General features: G+C 42.8%; 1 protein-coding gene across 6 annotated transcripts in view; it reads left to right on the plus strand.

Moving 5' to 3' along the window:
* Positions 1–14,555, plus strand: part of LINGO2 (leucine rich repeat and Ig domain containing 2) — a 3,618,115-nt gene that overhangs the window by 835,805 nt on the left and 2,767,755 nt on the right. For all 6 annotated transcript variants that reach the window (XM_069240594.1, XM_069240603.1, XM_069240567.1 and 3 more), the window contains one exon: positions 2,798–2,901. The gene's annotated coding sequence lies outside the window, so the exon portion shown is untranslated. The remainder of the gene's footprint in view (positions 1–2,797; positions 2,902–14,555) is intronic.

A 14,555-nucleotide genomic window follows, 5' to 3' on the forward strand; every position in this document is an offset into this window, starting at 1 on the left:
CCTCACATAGTAGCGTGGAGCAACTAGAAAAGAGTCAGTGAATAGAGGGGCCTATTTTTATAAGCCCCATGTGCCACTGGTGCATGAGACCCATGTCTACAAGGCCACGCAAAGCCACTTTGCGTGGCTTTGCATGGCCTCGTAGATTTGGTGTAAGGCAACGTAGCACAAAAACAATCCTGCAGACAATGCAGATGCCCTTGTACCATGATCTTGGCTACCTGCGTTGGCGCTAGGCAGCAAATTGTGCACCAGCACAGGGGAAAAGGACAGAAATGCGCTGTATCTTGTAAACACTGTGTTTTTCTGTCCCTTCCGTGTGGCACAGGGGACTGCAGCAAGGTCACTTGCTGCGTCGCCCTCCACCACGGGGCTTGTAAATATGACCCAGAGTTTTCCTCATATTTCATGCAGCAGCGGCTGTTGCAGATCTCAAGGGAAGGGGCAGATGGGGGAAAGGGAGGGGAGTGCGAAATAAAAAATTACCTTTCCACCACTGGCCGACTCGCTCCTGTTCCCTCACAATGGTGTTGGTGTCACAGCAGTCCCTGGGACACCAGCACACGCTCCCCATTTAATCCTGGCGCAGCTCACATGCTAAACCTAGCATGAGAGCAGCACCAGGATTTGTCTGAGCGGCTTGGTATGCCACTCAGACACTGAAAGGGATTCTGTGCAGTTTATCCAACCTGGCTGTGTAACAGAGCCGGTTTGGAGAAACTTAAGTTCGCATGTGTGTTTGGCCAGCATAAGACGGCCCTTAAGTGCAATCCACTCACCCTCCCCTTTACTCCCTCCTGTGGCCCAGTCTGCCTCTCTCTGCACATGCAGGTGGCTGTGGCAGCCACTGAAAAATAAAGCAATAGTAAACTATTGTTTTATTTTTCAGCTGCTGGCCTAGCCAGGGGAGCAACACTCCTTCGCCATTCCAAAGGAGCCACCCCTGGTTTCTTGTCTTCCCTTGATATGCACCTCTGTTCCTTTGCAAATTGCTGGTCCAACCTTCTTACCCTGGTTTCTAACTTTGCACTACATATTTCACTATAATATAAATTCCTTGAGGCTAACAACAGGACACTCTGTGGCCACAGCAATCGTGTAGGAAGTAGTAAAGCTAGAACTGTAAGGTAATCAAGAGCTAGATAAGCGCACTGGAGAACTTGTAAACCAACCCATTCCCGTCCCCTGCAAGCTCTATATCACATCTGTTTTATTGACTCATCTCCTCCAGCAAAGTGCTGCAAATCGTTTTCAGTTGGGAAAGAAGAGTAAAGAAGAAAGAAAAACGAAATTTTACAGAACGTGTTTTGACAAATTTTACAAAACATGCCTAAAACTGGGATTTTATCTAGACACAGTTGAGGTGGATGATAAACTGGTTTGGTATATTCAAAGGATGGCAAGTATGTGCTATTTGCTAATTCTAGGATGCCAGTGGGAGACTGAGGTATAAATAAAGGTGGATCGCAGGCCAAATGAGGCTTCAAGAGGTAAAAATCCAATGTTAAACTTAATTCTAGTTCCAAAGTCTTTCTGAGTGAGAATGAATGTGTTTTAGCACACACTGTCTATTAATTCCACTTCTCATTTTTTCTTACTTGTAGAGACATTTTAGGATGGCTGGTGAATTTACGTAGAAGACTCTACAGTAGCATAAACATCAGTCTTCATCTGTTACTGGGATTTTTACTGCTCTCGTGGCAGAAGGAATACCAGTTTATTTTAAGAGGCGGAAATGGTCAATAATGTTGCCTACCTGTGCTAAGACAGTCCTATATCCCATCACACAAAAAGATCCTTCACATTATCTGGGCGGTGACACTGTAGACATGTTAAGATGTGTATGAGAGTCAAAGCCACAGACCATAAACAGTCAACTTCCTGCGGCTTCGTGCAGTCTATTTATAGGATTAGCACCACTTCAGTTGTGTTATGGCTCCAGGATTACCTCAAAAGCAAGGGGAAGAAACTTTACAATATCATCATACTGACAAATGTTCTGATTAAACTAATTATTAAAACATAAAACATTGAAGGCAAATGTTATAAGTGCAGTGAATGCAACTGGAGGCAGACCTTAGGATATCTCTGTTTATTGGTGTCTTCTGCCCAAAGCTTACAAAGCCTTAATTCATCAGAGATGCTACACACTTTAAGAGGAGTGAGAAAATTCGGTGTGCTTGAGGATACCTTCTACAACTGTGGCAGTTAGAAATAAAGGGAATGTGAAATCCAAATCTCTTAATGTGCATATCTTGTGTTTGAAAAACACTGAGCATCTTTGCCCTCGCCCTGTTTTTCTACTGCGGTAGCCCAACCATGTGACGGCTGGCAGAGATGGGGTGCATAGTGCCCCGGGGGGGCCCTGCACTGCCCATTCACTTGGCATGCACATTGCAGGCCCCCCCTGCCAGCCCTGCTGCAATTTTCACTGTCTGCTTAGCAGACAGTGAAAACCGTGACAGGTGCTTGTGTACCCCACACACTACAGCATTACTTCCAGCTCTATTATGAGCTGGCATCAATGTTGTAGGCCGTTTCCCGCTGGGTGAGCGGGTGGAAACAGACCCAGCGGGAAACTCTTAATGGGGCAATTGGACGGGGACCGCGCTGGGGTAACCTGACCGCAGCAGTTTGGCAGATTGGCTTTTCCATCCACCAAACTCAAAATGACCCGCATAGAGCTAAAAAGCCTAAATGAAAAAGTGTCACTAATTATGGAAAACCATGTTACAATTGTTGCATGCTAGTATTCTATGCATATATTTTATGTTTATACTACTTCTTTTTGACACAGGAGTTGCTTGAGAAACTACCAAGAAAAACTCCAACTCTTCTTGACTTTTAAGAGAACTGTCTTTGTGGAAAAGAAAAACTTAAACAGGATTCTGAGGCCTATAGGTGAGATGAAAAGATCATTTTTTCTCCTATTTTACTAGATTCATTCAGCAGATGTTTGCCAAAGTTGTGTTGCTTGTCATCTGCATTAGATTGTGACAAGTTATAGTGTAAGCAGTGAAAGCAAAGGGGTACTAAATCGTATTTTTTTAGTTGTTTCGCATGGGTTCATCTCTCCTCGTCTACAGCACCTCTCATAGAGAACAATGTTAAAGAAATTGAATTAGCTTGATACTAAGTAGAAGTTACAGTGACTAAGGAGACAGCCAAATGAATGTAGTCTGGAATATTGACTAGGGAATATGATATTGTTATACCTTACTATCGTAGCCAAAATATGTAGGACTGACGTATGGAATTATCAATACGTATAGGGAAGGATAGATCTTCAAATCTAAACTATACAGATACAAAATTTGAAGAAAAAAAAAATATATATGTATATATACATCAATAACTGTTACAGTTGAGGGTTTGACTCCAGCAGGAGACATTTCCCTCCTTTAATTTCTTTTCAACTGCAAATGTTTTACAGCTCATACTGAAAGGTGATCTTACTATTTTAAATTGAGAAATACATTTTTATTTTCAATTTGTGCAAAAATATATCATTCTAAGTAAATCAAACATCAAAGCCTTAAAACCTCTCTTTCTCTCTCTCTTCTTCTCCCTCTCTCCCTCTCTCCCGCTTTCAATCTCTTTCTCCCACTCACACACCCACTCACACCCTAACGCAGCCACTCACAGACCCACTCAGACACTCACTAACCCACTCACAGACCCACTTAGACCCTAGTCCACCCACTCACAGTCTCAATCAGATCCTCACACACTCACTCACAGACCCACTCAGACCCTCATGTACCCACTCACAGACCCACTCAGGCTCTCACATACCCACTCACAGACCCACTGACAAACTCATGCACCCACTCACAGACCTGCGCAGACACTCACACACCAACTACAACACAGATACCTGCAGTCTCACACCAAGAGACTCTCACAGCAACTCTCATCCCCAAATACACCCTCTTACACCTATTCTCACATCCAGAGAGACAGGCTCTGGTCATCCCCTACTGTGCAGGACCAAAAGGCTGTGTGCAGAGTAGGGTTGGCTCCTTAGGGGGGTGGCTGCAGGGACTGGCTGTAGGTCAGGACTTGCGGGCAATCCCTGCCATGCACAGTTGAAGGACATGCACGGTTAGGTGCTTATAGGGGTTTGGGTTTGTTGCCAACCGTCGTCGCGCATGGACGAAGACAGTGCATGGCGGTGGTTGGAATAACGCATAGTAATGAAAATTGCTATATATTAAAAAAACATAGAAATTCAGTGAAAAAAACAAAGGTTACAGGGACATTATAGTTAGGAAATAAAATTTTTTAAAAACATAGAAATTCACTTAACAAACCAAGGGTTACAAGGGCGTTAAAGTTAGGTTTATATTTTAAACATACCAAATCATAGAAGTTCACTAGTTCTAGTTAGAGTTATCTCAAGTAACTACAACTCATGCCATAAGGTAACTATAACTTGTGCACTCACGATGTACTGCTAATTAGCTCACAAATTACTGCACTCATGACCTCTTTGATAACATCATTGATAATATCAATCTAATATTTGCAGTAACATTTTTGACAGCAAAACTGTCCATGGTGAGGGTGTGAGTTATAGTTACCTTTATTTACCTTACGGCACAAGTTATAGTTACTTGAGATAATTCTATCTATAACTGGTGAATTTTTATGGTTTGGTACATTTAAAATATGGGTCTAGCTAGAACATCCCTGTAACCTTTGGTTTTTTAAGTGAAAAAAAAAATATATATATATATATACATAGATAGAGAGCGAGCGAGAGAGAGAGAGACGGAGAGAGAGGGAGAGATTGACACCACACTCCATAAACTGCCTCAACTCCAAAATGTATTTTCAAGCAACACAATAACACCTGCTGCGTCAATCTGTTGTTGCAAATAAAATTGGGCAATTGGTCAGCACCCTATGCCTGCACCAGCTGAAGAGAGAGCTATCATTAATGGACCGTAGTGTGCGTATGAACGTGACTTTAATAGCATGCCCACTACTCACACGTTCCTGGTGTGGGTCAAGTCTTCTAAAAGGGAAAGTTTAGGAGTTTTATTGTGGCCAAATCTGATATATTCCTGATGAAATTAGGACAATAAATTCCAAAGCAGAATGTCTTGAAGTGAGTAGACTCTACCACCTAACCAAGCTTTAACGTTTACCCAGAGAGTGACCAGCACATTCTAATTTGATTTGAAAAATAGCTTTCTGGTCAGTAGCGGATATCTTTTTCACCAAGAGAGGGTTGCCATGCCACTGCAACATGCGTAGAATCTTTCCGCTCCCAGCTTGAGATCATTCCATGTCATACCTCAGTCCAAATATAATTATATTTGATTCAGATTGAGAATGAACCACGACAATCATAAAAACATTGAAGTGATCAGAAAGTTTTGACACAAATGGACTCATCTGTCTACTTTCTGCCAAAGCAAGCTGTTAATGACAAGGCACATCTCAAAACACAGAGTAAGAATTACAAATCCTAGAGTTCAAGCACAAACCCATATTTACTGAGCGGTGAGAATAAGGAAGCTCTCCCCAGCAATGGAGATTGGGTTTAGATCTTTCAATTGAACTTTGAAGGGCACACAAAGGGCTAAATTGCCCTCTGGCATTCAGTTGGGTGGTTCAGGATCTCATGACAAACCTGATCAGTTTGGATAAGAGTACAGATAATGGATGAGCACTACAGCAACACTGTTGTACTTTGTGCTTTTCATCACCCATTCTTGCCAAACGTTTGTCATTTTGTTATGAAACGCAATTTTCATAACAAAAATAATTGAAATGTACTACTGAAGTTGAGTACTAATAAATTCACAGTATCAAATTTGACCTGTTTGAATGACTCGTTCTCTGCTATTTTGCTTTCAGGCTTGAAAAACACTACATTGTATTCCAATTGATAGGAAGGATAAACAGCATCAAAGGGAAACTAGCCTGCATGTTTATTTTTTCGATTGAGAACCTAAACAGATTATTCTATGTGTAAGATTTATAAAGCAACAATTGTGTCTCCTTGCAGCCACTTCAGTGTGCTTTCCGGCATGGTCACAATCACCTTGTCAGGGAATTGGAGTGGGAAGCACAATGTGCTGGTTTGCTAGGAGTTTACAAAGGTTGGCAGAGTCTATGTAATGTGACGTGCGCTTTGACTCCTAGGTGGGGTGTGTATGCTGCGGTAGGGTGCAGAGTGCCTAATGGTACAGGGCAAGGAATACGTTAGTGCCTGAATGTTGTTTTTGGTGGAAGACTGTGCAAGACAACTTTACTTAGTAGCAAGCTGTCATGTCTATAATTCAATAAAAAAAGCCCTTTAAGAGTTTGGTTTTTAGCATGCTTAAGGATGGGAAGTATTTGGTTGGGTTACAAAGATTGGATTAAGAACATTCCAAAACATTGAGCCTTGTACATCATGTAACCTGCCCAAGATGTTAGTTGCCTCAAATTGTATAGGAAAATAATGTGTGCCATAGTTGATTGGACAGTCTTGGTCAGAACATAGTAAGGCCTAAATGTAGCACAAACTTGAATCCAGTATGATCTTGAGGCGACGGCTTGTATACAGGGTGCTGATGTGCTTACAGATTGAGGGACAATCTAGAAACCTGGTTGCACACTTTTTTTTGCAGCTTATCAAAAAGCTTCTCCCAAGACATTCTAAAAGCAAAGCTTTACCTCAGTCTTAAATCTGCGTTGTAAGTATGTTGTTTAGTTGGAAATACCCCCCCTCCACTGTCTGTCAATTGACTCAAGGTTTACACCTAAAACCCCATGTAAAATGCATAGCACCTCTAAGAATAAAGGCCCAGACTATCTCTAAAATTAGTGACACAGACCAGGGCCTTAATATAATTTAAGACATAGTGGATCACCTAACCTAGAGTCACTATTGTCAAATATGGAGCCAGCTCCATCAGATTACAAGGACCTTAACTCTCGAATGCTTTAGTCCAGGGGTCTCCAAAAGTAGTAAAAGGATCAGAAAGTAAACAATGCTTTAAGAGCCCAGTTTATTTTATTTTATTGGTTTTACAACCCTTTGCCTACACCTAGCCTCCTTGCTGCTAATAAGACGCAGAGCAAGGCAAGCAACAAGAAGCAAAACTGTGATTCCACTGAAAGGCACAGTCATGGATATCACTTCGACACGCATAACACTTTATTTAATTAATGAAATTGGGAGCATAGTACTAGTACCCAAGCTTTCAACATATCCAATTAATGCTAGTTGTAGAAGATTATTAAATAGTAATACCATGTGAGTAAATATTTGGCAACAGTCAGTAATAACTTTGCTTGAACGTAAGCCTGAGGAATGTTTTTTGCAGACAACATGGGGAGTAGATTTCCATCTAAATTTTGTGTGAGGGAAAGGGAGTAGGAAATAAAACTCCTTGCGGGAATGTTCATTAGTAACATGACAAAGTACTTACAGAAAGAGTGGTGCATGTATGAACTTCACTCGTAACTGAAATGATGGAAGTAATTGATTTTTTGGGGGAACAAACAAAGTAGGCCATAGCTTGAGAAAAAAACTGGGTTCCAGGCACAATAGTGTCGATAGAGTTGTAGCAGAAAATTGGGCATCATAGATACACCCTGCAAACTGAATCTCAACCTTATTTGATTTTCCGTATTCGAGAACTAGCTCTTTGGAATTGGAAGCAATTACTCTCAGACAAAAAATATCTGAATTTAGTATTATCAATTTTTAACAGTTCCACTCCAGCTAACCTAGCCTTTCTGCCTCCGCCTGCTTAATCTACTCCTAAAGATATGATATCGTTAACGCTATTGGCATCTGTGCCCTCGTGGGTCCCCCTATCCCTCACACTCTCACTCCTGTTTCCTCTTGCACTAAATGTAATTGTAAGAGGGAGGCTCATGAGAGCACTTTCTTGAGACACTTGAAGTGGGCGGGCAGTCTCATGTCTCCCAAGTGCTCTTTGTGACCTGCCATAGTATCGCTTCAATAGCCCCTCTTTTTTCTAATTCGCTGCCATTCCCATTCCTCTCACTATCACCCATCACCCGAAACCAGCCCCTCACTCCAAAACCTAGGTCGTACCTACCATCCTCTCATTAATTCTGATCTTTGAATATTTTGCTAATGTGTGGCCATATGCTTGTGTATCTGATTTTTGGGAGCCCTCTGTACACCATTTTACAATAATCCAGGCTGAGCTTTGTTGAGGATTTGCACATTTCTACTTGGTCATACGTTTGCAGGAGCAGCTCCATTTTCTGGAGCAAGGAATGGCAGAAATTGGCCTCTGTGGTGACTTCGGAGGGCAAATAGGGCTCCAACTTGGATAGATTTCTAGCTTGGAGCTTGCATAATACATAAGGGACTCATCACCATTAACCTGAAAGCTGACAACCACTAGTACCTTTTGTTTCATCTCACTGAGGCAGAGGAAGTCCTCTCTTGTACAGAGAAGGATACCACGCAAGCGCTGCATGCTGTTTACCGAACGCTTCTCGCGTGGGCTGCAGCTCCCGAAACTGTTGTGGGTCGTTTGCCCACTCTCACCTGACCAATTGCAGATGGATATTTGGGCACATGTGATTGTCGGAAATGCCCCCATCAATTCAGTCACTATATGGTACTAAGAATGAGTGGATTCGCTCAACCATTCATCCAGGACTGCACAATATACATGTTTCATAGTGGATCAGAGGTGTAACACAGCTCCCTGCAGCCTACGCGGGACAGGGGTGGTCCCTAAACCCCTTCAATGGAGGGTGGAGGCGGGTGTGTGTTTGGGGGGGGGGGGGGTAATATCCAGCCAAAACCAAAGAATATCTGTGAGATATAGGTTACTCGGAAACCCTCACCAGATTCTGCAAGAGGCCCCATTACCTTACGTTAGGCCACTGTAGTGGACATTAAACAAATAGAAAAAGGACAAGCACGAGAACGCATCTAAAACAAAAAAAAAACACTCAATACTGTGAAACAGAACAAATAGCTTGTCAGCCAAGACCGACTGAGCTCAATTGCAGGTTGAATTGATGGAAACGGTAAAAAGAAGAAATATGCGGGGAAGGAAATAAAAGTGTCCAGAGGGGTATTGTGCAAGGCAAGGGGCACTCAATTGCATGTATCCATAACATGTACATATACCAAAGGATCTATGGCCCCTTATGTCAATCGCTGGAATTTCAAATCTTCTCTAAAATATTGAAACTTCAACATTTTATATAAGGGGCTTCAGATTCTGAGGTACATGTATAAATCCAGTTACACAAGCTGACCCACATCTTTTTCTAAAAAAATAAATGTCTCGTTCACCTTTTGTGTTGAATTTTACTTGTCTGAAACAGAGATATTATATGAGGTCTTTTAACATTTTCTAGTAAGAAACTGGATGAATTGTTGTGATGTTTCGCTGCATTGTTTTCTCTTCTTCTAGTGCTTGTTTATAGAATGCCATTTTCAATGCTCTGCTCCCTTCTTGTTTATATAAGTAGAATGTTGTAGTGGGAGTTAGTACGTGCCAGCGGCTGAAGGGGTTAACAATGAACTGCAATGGATTCAGAACCATATTTGACAGTATATGCTCATAAGTTATAGAAGGGTTCGTTTGTAACGGTTTGAGGGATTTGCAGTTTACACAGACAGGTACAGTATCCATCTTGCATTTAAAAAAACGTGCAAATACTTGTTTTAAAACTCTTCTAAAATGGGTCCATCTTGATAAGGACTTCTGCCCTCAATTGTTAAATCCCTCACAGTAGATGTGGTCCACATAGCATATTGAGGTTGCATAAAATACTGAGTTTTCATGGTTAGACATATGTTGTTTCGAATATGTGGTTTCCTGGGGGTTACAGCTAAAAGCAGTCTTGTGTTATGAAGATAATGGTAACATTGGCCCTCATAACCTCAATTACTGCGGGTTTAGTCAGGATACCCACATCTTCTTTGAAAAGGCAGCTGGAATTCACCACTGCCAGCTGGTAGGGAATGTTTAACGCGGTAATGCACGGTGGACCTAGGGGCCTCACAGCTCTCACTGTGAAAATGTATGCTGCCTTAATTGGTCTCTCAAACCTATTAAGTACCTCATTATTGAAAGGGTTGTGACGGTGTCTTTGTGCAGTACAAGCCTGGGGCCCATGAGGGTCCCTCCTGCAAACTGGTGCCAAGGACATCTCAGATGACTGTTGTCGCCCTTGGTAGCTCCTTCACCAGTTGTTCTCTTGTAGTGCATGACTGTCCCTTCTGCCTCGAAGAGGTAGCATCATTCAGATGGCAATGCACAGTACTGTACCACAGCAGCGCCACATGTGGGTCCATCGTCTTAATTGCTATCCAGTCATTTATGGGCTTGTGTGTCTGATGTGCCTTTAGCTGGCTTTTTCATAGTAAAACAAAATACACCCCTTTTAAATAAGAGACTATTTCTGGCAAGATATGCATACAACATCTAAGAACTTCAGAACATAACACAGACCTCTTGAACCTCTGCGGTGGGTGGGTGGAGGCTACCTACCAGGAGGTCCCAACCCTTCGAGAGGGGCCCTACTCAGCCCAATTCTAATGAATATATATGAGATATGCGGGACTCGAGGGGGTACTAATCACATTCTCTCTCTCTCTCTCTCTGTCTCTCTCTCTCTCTCTCTCTCTCTAGTACAACTAATAACATTCACTTGTATTGACTGGGCAATTATTCATTTCCATTGTCACTGACTGAGCGGTGTAAAATGATATGTGCAAGTGACTGAAGGGCATTTGCCCTGACTAAAAGCTATATTTTGTACCAGCACGTCCCATAAGCCCCCGTGCTTAATTTGTAAAATAATGAGCACTTGGGCCCAAAGCGCTGCTCAGACATGTCAACATGGTGCATACCAAGACTGTGTAGTCCTACATACATGACAGATCTCTTAAAATCCACTGTCAGACACTCCCTGCCCCTTTATCTCACTCTTGCAGGCGCCAGCCTTCTCACTGTGTGACGGCTTTCCCGTCCATCTCTTCCTCCTTGTTCCCCATTTTGTATGTTTGTCTTCCTCTTACTCCCAGGAAGTGCTTGATGGGGAAAAATAAGTGCCTGTCCCCAAGAAGAAAATACCTGTGGCCCTCACTGGCATCTATCTACTCAGATTAAGCACTGCCTACACTCCTGTGGATTGAACTGGATCAGGCTTACTTCCAGATCCTACTAAATATTAATGCTTTCCTCGTCACATAAAACTACAGAACATTTCATTGTCATTAATTTAACGACCTCAGCTTCATGAGAATGAAGAATCTGCATGAAAAAAACTACTTTGATATTTGTTTTTTGAGCAATCATACATTTTCTATGCAATGACATGCTCCCCCCAGGCTAGGATTTTTTGAGGATGAGGATAAGTTTGATAGTTGCCTCAAAACTGGGCCAGTGACTCCAACTTGCTTTTCTGAATTTCAGGAGCATTGTATGCACAACTTGTATTGTGCCATTAATAGCAGTTTCACTAGATACCTGTCAAAATCATGGAGCACAGCTTGTGCCGCAGTAAAATTAAATCTTCGATTCCAAATACCCTTGAGACCTTTGAATTTGTCAACGTTGGCAGTTAACGTAAGGGAGGCTGAATATAAAAAGCACTCGCAAAGCCAATTGATCTGGCATTTGCTGGCAGCCTTTTGTCATTGCGTGTGTTGTTTTTTCATATATTTTGTAAAATTTCATCGCAGGAAAAGCATCTCAGCCCTCGTTAATCTGGAAAAAAACATTGATTGAGAGCAAACCATGTTTTGGGTCTCAAAAACCCAAATAAACAGTAGTTTCTGACACTCAATGGAACTGCTCTCTGTGTGTGGATGTACTCCTTGAGAAAGGTAGCATGCCATCATTTGCACTGAAGTTAGCCAACATCTGAAGTCGGCTGCCCCATTGTCAATGTTGTATGCTGTAGTGGGTGAAGGAAAAGGGTGAATGACACAATAAGAGCCCAATGGCTGTTGAGAGTGACTCAAAGCCCCACATAACTAAATATTATACATATACATATATACACATTCATATAGTCTTTGTAAAGCCATAAAATCATGGCTAATGACCTAAAAAATATTCAGTAGTATTCAGATTGTCAGCTGTAATTTTTTGTGTAAAATGAAGACTGGCTCCTCACCCAGAGCACTGGAGAAGGAATACATGCAGGTGCAAATTGTACACGGTGAAGGGGAAATAGATATAGCTTGCAGAAGAATGTAAAGTAGTATTTTTCTTTGTATTTGCTGACGTACCTCAGTGCAGTTGCCAAGGAAATCACAGTGAGGTTTTGCAATGTATAAAGAAACACATTAATTTACAATTTTCAATGCAAAGTAATATGTCCACATTTCGACTCCATCTGTGCAGCAATTCATCGAGAACAGAAAATAGGCTTGCTACACTTACAAGAACATGAATCTTTGAGTGTAATAGGTGTGAGGGGATATTGGTTGGCTCACCCTGTAAAGATGTGCAATTCTAGAATTGTAGTCAGGTCTGGGCACTGGCATTCAGTGTGGCAGGATCTAACAGTTGTCTAGCTAGCGGAGATAGCTGCCAAGTTTCCTGAAGGCAGATTATTTCGGTTTTACTTATAGTGTAAGTACACCCTCATTGCCAAATAAAGAGCTCAGGCCCCTAATATTCCTAGAGCAGAACTGCAATGATGGTATTCGGGAGCCCATTGGACCTTGAACTGTCCCTGGTTGGTTGACCAACATCTGGTATTCAGCATGATTTGCTTGTCACCCAAGAATCCCTTTTGTTATTTGTAAGGCCTTTCAGAATCATTAATTGCTCAACTACCAACTTTCTGTCTCCCTCGCCTTTTGAACTATGAAGGATGGACTTCTTGTAGAAAGGGGAGGCACAGGTTTTGGTCAGAATCCAAGAGTATTTAGGGTGACTGGTGAATTAGGATGTTTATTGTTTCATGTTTTTCAGTGCTATCCTGGGTGTGAAAGAATTGAGGGGGTCTTCGCCAGGTGGGGGGTTTGGTCGGGGAAATGTATTACGTTTGGCTGATCTGCTGCACACTACATGACCAGCACACCTAATACATTCAAACTGTTGACATGGAATGTATGCCAGCTGGGATCGGCAGCCAAGCGTCACAAAATACTGACATACCTTAAACATCAAGGGCTACATATTGCTTTACTTCAGAAGTAACATCTCATTCCTGCAGGGGGCAGTCGTCTCCAACAGCAGTGGCGGGCCAAATCCATGCCACTACCTATTCAGCTTTTGTGAGAGGTGGCATTGATCTGGGTGCAGGCGGGTGTCCCCTGTGAAGCTGAGACAATTGACATAGACAAGATAGGCTGCTATGTTTTAGTTGAGGGGCGGTTCTGTGGTAGGCAACTATTATTAGGAAGCCTATAAGTACCAAACCAAGACCAGGCCTCATTCTTTCATGCCCAGTCGGCATGGCTGGGCCACCTGACAGAGCGACCGTACATTTTTGGGGCTGACTTCAAGTGTGTACTTGACATGACCCTGGACCACTCGGTTCCTCCACTGCTGGGGATGGCAGCCCATAGGACAGCCGCCAACCTAACCAACTAGGGTTACACACTGGGACATGGAAGACTCCTGACGCACTCAACACCCAACAGATAGGAACTGCTCCTTTTAGTCAGGATCATGCCAGGTACATACTAGGACTGACCGCATTGTATGCCCTAAGTCCTTTAGTGGTCGTATAAGACACATGGAGTACTTGGGCCGTACCCTGTCAGAACACACCCCTCTCTCCCTGATGCTGCAACTGACTGATGAACGTACACTCATACCTGCACGGTGACTGCACTTGGTGACCCTAGTGGATGCTCCCTTCAGGGAAGCATTGGCAGGCTATGTAACAGAATACTTTGCCTCAAACCCTGTGATGGTGTTGAGTCGGTGCCTGGAATGGGAGGCCTTTAAGTTAGTAGTGCGGGAGCACTGCTTGTGGGAGTCACTGGGTATACAATGGGACCTGGAAATGAACCTGCTGAAATTGAAGGATAACCTCCATGCTTGTGATAGCGAGCGAGGAGTGAAACCAGAGGCTCTCCCACGACTGTTAGACACTTGAGAACTATAGAACGTGACCCTGGAGTGTCATAGATGCCATGATTATAAGATCTACATGAGTCAGTCCCATGAGCAGGAGGGAAAATTGGGGAGACTACTAGCCTGTTTGGTCTGAGAGTAGGGGGACCCTTGCCACCTGCCTTATGACCTCGAATTGGGAAGTCATATTTTGCTGAAAGATATCAATGGTGTGATCTGAGTCTAAAATGTTTCCCTTTATCGATTGCCAGAGGTGGAACTCCCGGAGACATTTGGCCCCTTTCTGGACCTCCATTTCCTTAGGAGCCTTCTTGTGGCAGAACAAGAGTCATTGGGCGCCCCGGTTACGCAACTGGAGGACTGTCATGCCATTAAATAAATGGCGTCAGGCAAGACAAGGGAAACAGATGGACTCCCTTTCAGAGTTCTATGCAGTATTCATGGGGGAGCTGGTGCCAAAGCTGGCAGAAATGTATTTTGAGGCTTCCAACCCCTCTCTATGCTAAA

This window comes from Pleurodeles waltl, chromosome 1_2 (assembly GCF_031143425.1).
Source record: "Pleurodeles waltl isolate 20211129_DDA chromosome 1_2, aPleWal1.hap1.20221129, whole genome shotgun sequence".
In the NCBI taxonomy this organism is placed as follows: domain Eukaryota; kingdom Metazoa; phylum Chordata; class Amphibia; order Caudata; family Salamandridae; genus Pleurodeles; species Pleurodeles waltl.